The 6,065-nt window shown below is 27.6% G+C and overlaps 1 protein-coding gene across 6 annotated transcripts in view; it reads right to left on the bottom strand.

The window, feature by feature from the left end:
• Positions 1 to 800: 800 nt before the first annotated feature.
• The window catches only part of LOC106880022 (uncharacterized), an 80,839-nt gene continuing 75,574 nt past the window's right edge, over positions 801 to 6,065 (bottom strand). For all 6 annotated transcript variants that reach the window (XR_016243430.1, XR_016243429.1, XM_089358711.1 and 3 more), the window contains one exon: positions 801 to 5,900. The gene's annotated coding sequence lies outside the window, so the exon portion shown is untranslated. The remainder of the gene's footprint in view (positions 5,901 to 6,065) is intronic.

Here is a 6,065-nt window from a genome sequence, read left to right as displayed (position 1 = left end):
CACAAGACTTTGGTTAGCCTGAGGCTATACTAGAAGACACTTGCCCAAAGTACCATGCTGTTAGATTGAACCTGGAATCATATGGTTGGGAAGCAAACTTCTTACCACACAGCCATATATGTATATATACAGGCACAAACATACACACATATATAGATATACAAACACATATATACACACAGAAAATAGTCACAACTGTACCATTCAAAAAATGTACACAAAATTGACAGTTTGTGTGATCAAACATTGAACTTTCACTGATATAGTTCACCAAGCTGTAGACAGGTACAATGAGGAAGTATTTTGCTACCACTGTAAACAATAGAAAAAGCATAGAATATTTGTAAAATTACCTTTACATTGCTAAACTTACTATTCCTCCCATGGATCTGGAGAAGTTAGTGAGAAACTATCCTAATAAATTATTCTTTGAATCACCTATGTCAATATTAAACCTTCAGTGGTGGCTCAACTACCAAGTAAGAAAAGATTAGCTTTATATTATGTGTGTGTGTCCACTACATGTAAGCAATAGTTACAACTATTTATCATTAGAAATAGGTTTTTAAAATCTAAAAGAATTTCAATTTGTTAACTTATAACAAAAACAAAAATATGTCACCTAGGAGTGCAAGACACTGCATGTATAGTGTATGAATTCATTCTCTAAGAGCAAGAAGTAAGCTTATTGTATCCACTGGGCACTGCACATTCTTAAAAGCAATTAATATGACAAAAACAGAAAATAAAAAGAAAAATTACTAGAATGAAATAATTGAAAAAAAAAAAAAAAACAAACAAAAAGCAGGAAGTTTTATTCAAATAATTTTAATGAAATGAAACAACTCCCTGAAAATTGCTTCATTTTGATGTGTTTTTTTCTTCTTTTATATTAAAGACTAAGTAAGTCTCAATTATTTACTGGCAGGTAGCTCTATATAGCCACATAGTATCACAGTTAAAGAACCTAACATTTATTGTAACCAGTCAAGGCTCAACTTTTTGTCTATGCAACATGTTATAAAAAAAACAAAAACAAAAAAAAAATAATAATAAATTGCTGTAGACAGACAATCGATGACTTCAAAATCAGCTGAACATTCTTCACAGAAACATAGCATGCAAGATTTAATAAGGTTCTTGCTTTTTATATTCTTTTTTGGAGGGGGTGGGTCTTTTTATTTTCATATCTGTAAGCATGATACTGATCATGATACACAAACACAGTAACAGTCCTCACACATGGCAATATGTGCCATAAAGTTCTCTTTTAAATTTTTTCTTTGTTTTTTTCCTCGTTCTGTTAATCTTATAGATTAATTTAATCTACTTTTTGTCATACGACAGAAAATAAAATGATAAAAGGACATATTTTTCTCTTCACATTTCATATATATATATATATATATATATATATATATATATGAATGAAAGTGAACAAAGTTACAATAACCACTGTCTGTTTACAAGTTGATTTCACAAATCATTGAAATACATATTATTTTCTTGAAGTTGACATTTCTATGATTCTGATTGAAATCAGTAGAAATTCATCACAAGACTTTCTTCGGAATTTCATTTCATGGAAAGTAAACAAATTTGTATCAATTTTAACTGTAATAAATTAATAAATAAAATTTTAATATATAACAAAAATAACAAATTCTTTTAATTTTAGTTACTTTAGAAATGAAAAATCTAAAAATTACTAAAATTGAACTGAAATTGATCTTGAAACTTTAAACCTTATTCACAGATTATCCTCAGAGATTACACAGTGCCAGGAATATTTTACAAAGAAATTAGTTACAATGCACAAATATATATATTTATCATTATTTTTACCATCATTATCTTCTCTAATATCACTTCAAAGTCAGATAAGTTCTCCAAAACATTGTTTTATTTAAATATTATAGGACAGAAAAATTTTCATAATGTCCTTCTTTTGCCCTTTAAAATTCAGAATAGATTTGTAAAAATTTTATTTAGCTTATATTTAGCTTATTTTCTCACTGACCTCATGATGTCATTTTTGGATTTTTGTTTTAATAAGCTCTATCATCCTACAAGCAACAAACATTTTGTTTCTGTTTATTTTCGCTACATTAGTGCTAAACTAATTTCTGTTGGATAATTTCCAGCTTTTATCCATCATAAGGATTAAAAAGAATCAAGTGAATTAACAAAAAAAAAAAATCTCATATTTTCTGAAAATAGTACATGAGATTAGTACCAAGGTAAAGGTCATAATTTTTTTTTCAAACCATCCATCACAGTCCAGTTGTAGTCCCTTTCAGCAATATGACGCAAGTTAAAATTGAAAATAAAAATACAGTAAAACTTGCCAGCATAAAATAGCAATCAGTAATATAATTTCTCTTTCTTTTTTTTTTTAATACATAGCAATAAAGATATTTAAAATATATATAACTTGTGAAGTAGACTATGAATATTCAACATATCACAATAGAAAGTATTAAATTTTTAACAAAGCAAAATGAAAACAACTGCAGCAGTACATGGCAATAAAGAAAGGGTTCTTTAACATGGTATTATAAACACATACAAAGATGTGCTGGCATCTAAACCGTTATATTTTCTCCAATATCTATCACATTTGGGGTATTTTTAAAAAATTTTTACTCTTAAGTCAATTTCACAGAATATGAGAGTGCAAAAAAAAAAATCTTTTAAAGTTGACCTAGTATGAAGTAAACATACACACATGTACATAGGACACATACACATATGATGCATTCATATTAAACATGTATACAGACATGTTTACATACAGTGTACACACACATACAAATATGTGTGTGTGTGTGTGTGTGTGTGTGTGAAATTGTGTGTGTACATGCAAACGTGAGTGAAAACAAGAGTGAAAAAGAACACTCCAAATCGAAGTTAGAGTATTATATCTTCTATCTTGTGACTTCAAGTTTCATGATTTCCATCTTCAGACAAAATATGAAGTTAATCTATATTGTCTGATGATTGGTGGCATGAAACTTTAAGTTAAAGTAAATATGAAATATATATCAAGAGAGAAAGAAGAGAGGAGAGATGGAGGGATAGAGAGGGATAAGAGGAGAAAAAAATTGTTTCTTTAACACATGCACACACATACAGACACACACTCAAAAAAAAAACTCTCTTTGGTAGTTGAAAGCAAGAGCTGTTCATGTTTCATTTCCTGAAACTTTTGATTGATATAATTGTAAATAAATAGAAACATCATCAAATTTGAAACAAATTGGAAAATGAGAAACCAGTTGCTGCAATATTCTCATTGCAGATGTTTATAATTGCTTTTAAAACAAAATTCTAATTTAGGAACACAAAAGTCTGGGTTTTTTTTCTTTTTCCAAGAGTTCTACAGTTCTTTTCTCAATGGAATATAATAAAGCTATAAAAACAAGTTACAATGTTTGAAGTTGGCCCAAAAAGAATTCTTTTCCAGCAAAATATCACTATGACTGCTTCACTATTGTGATTCTATTTAAAAATAATTTTAAAACAATCACTTTTTCCTCAGGCACAAAACCATGTTTTACGCTTTGTAGGAAGGGAAATAGATATAGATGATGGAACTGAGTCCCATAATTTAATGGGTACTTATTTTATCCATTGAAGAATAAATGATAGATTAAAACTTCTGTCTGGCAGGATTTAAACTCAAAACAGTCAGGTACTGAAATAAATACCATAAAACTTCTTTTAATACCAGTGTTTTCAAAGTCTCAATCATTTTCCCCTTCTTAGATAACATCATATGTTTTACAACATTTCTGGTTTTCATTAGTATTCCAAAACTATCTAGTCAGAATGCTGGCCAGAAACAGTTTAGCTCTAATTAACTGATCTATCATCCAAAGTGTCAATCACAAATATTTACCATGTGTCATGAATGGCTTAAAGAAATAAAAATTCAAATCTAAGTCACAAACAGGAATTTTGTAACCAATTCCACCATCAAATTGTTTTTTTTTCTTTTTTAATGTTTACTTAAAAATATCATTTTGTAAAATAGCTAACTCTGCTTTTATATATGATGAGGAATCTACAAAAATTCATTTATTTAGAAAATGCCAAAGCAGAGTATATGTTTTGGCATTAGACTCAAAATTAAATAGTCATAAAAATACCCTGCTTTCAATTATAATTTTACATATCTTAAATAGATTTTAAATCTAAAAAGTGCATTTATCATAAAAATCATTTGTTTAACTTGCCTTTTACTCTTCAATCTTAAGATCTTAAACTCTACTAAAACAATTCTCAAACCTATCCTTTCCAATGGTCAGAAATTGAATGCAGGACCAAGATTAAAGTTGGTAACAGAACTACTATATGTATATGTGTATATATATATATATATATATATATATATATATATATATATATATATATATATATATATATGTATATATATATATGTGTGTGTGTATATATATATATATATATATATATATAAAGAAATAATACATAAAATGGAGAAATAATAATAAAACTTATTTTTGAGCTATAAAGCAAAAATTTAAGTTTAAAAACCATTAAATTAAAAATCTGCTTTAAATTGACAAGAGAAAATAGTTGCTAAGCAGAATAGCATATAAAGCAGCAGTTATTGATAGCATAACTGCTATAGAACTTTTAATTTAACTGCTTGGAGAGTTTTTCTGAAATTCATAATCAGCTTAGAAATATATTTTATGTTTTAGGAATAAACAAAAACACAATACAACTATGAAAAAAAAAAAAAAAAATGAAAATAATGCAAAAATATCTTCTAAATATTCTTTTTCAAATACCTCTAAGGGTTAAATAATTATTGGAATGTATGGAGACAAACAAACACACATACATGTACTAAAATATTAACTCAAAATAGACTCCTTAATCTTGAATATAAGTATATTAAGGAAATTAACTTTTTAGTGGTTGTCATGGTGACAGAAGACCTGGCACCTTCCTTAATCTCTGCTACTGAATGCTGTTAGTAAAAAACAGCAAAAGCAAAAGAACTCCAAGCAGCACCAAGACAATAATAACCTAACTCTGACCAAATAGCCTCCACTTTTGTTTACCGCCGCCAGCGGCTAAATATGCATGTCTCCAGAATTAGAAAATATTTTACTTTTTTTTTTCTTTGCGGCAGGAAGGGAGTGGGAGGGGGATTATATATCAGGGAGTGCTGTAGAAAGTAAAAAGGAAAAAAAAAAAAGACTACCACTCATTACACACTTATGAACCAAACATGATAGAAAAATGTCTGTTTGTTTTAGTTCATCTGAACTTCAGGATATAGAGAAGACAGTCTTATGCTGGTTTTGTTTTTTTTTTTTTTAATTCATTTAATCCTTTTCTTTTTCCTTTTTCTTCTAGATGTTTTAGTCCTGAAAGACTTGTTGTAACATAATTTTGGTATTAATAAATTTATTTTGATTGAGTTTTTTTTTATATATATTATTTTCAATGCCCAAATAATAAAAAATCTCATATAATCATATCGATAACAACTGATTTAACAAAAGAAAAAAAAAAAAAAAAAAAGAAACAACAAAATTTAATGCCTTTTTTCTTCTCACATCAGTTTTCTGCTTTCTGTTTTTCTTTGGAAGAGATAATCAGAAATTAAGTGTACAATATAATAAGGGATTGGAACCAGTTAAAGTAAGATTATAGGTACGAAATTCTGTGAAACATTTCTAGAATTTCTAAAGAATATTTAAACAAAAAGAAAAAAAATGTAAAGAAAAAATATATAGAAAGTATTGTGTGTATGCTTTCAGATGGTTTTTCTTTTCTCAGTAGTGTAGCTAGAATTAGCTAACAGTCTGGACTTGCCTTTAAAACAGCTTGGAAACAACTGTTGTATCAGCTGCATCTTCCTTCTGGAAAATAAGAAAAAAGAAAATAGAAATAAAAAGTAAAATGAATATCAAACAAAAGAAAGTGAAATAGTCATAACGATTATTAATTTAAATCAGTGAATAAAAAGAGGAGTGTTAAAGACAAAATGATCAGCATGAAGTATGTATATATATATATATATATAT

Source organism: Octopus bimaculoides, chromosome 10, assembly GCF_046866305.1.
Source record: "Octopus bimaculoides isolate indiv1 chromosome 10, ASM4686630v1, whole genome shotgun sequence".
NCBI classification, from domain to species: domain Eukaryota; kingdom Metazoa; phylum Mollusca; class Cephalopoda; order Octopoda; family Octopodidae; genus Octopus; species Octopus bimaculoides.
Note: the sequence above shows the minus strand (reverse complement) of the source record. Positions and strands in the feature narration are given on the sequence as shown.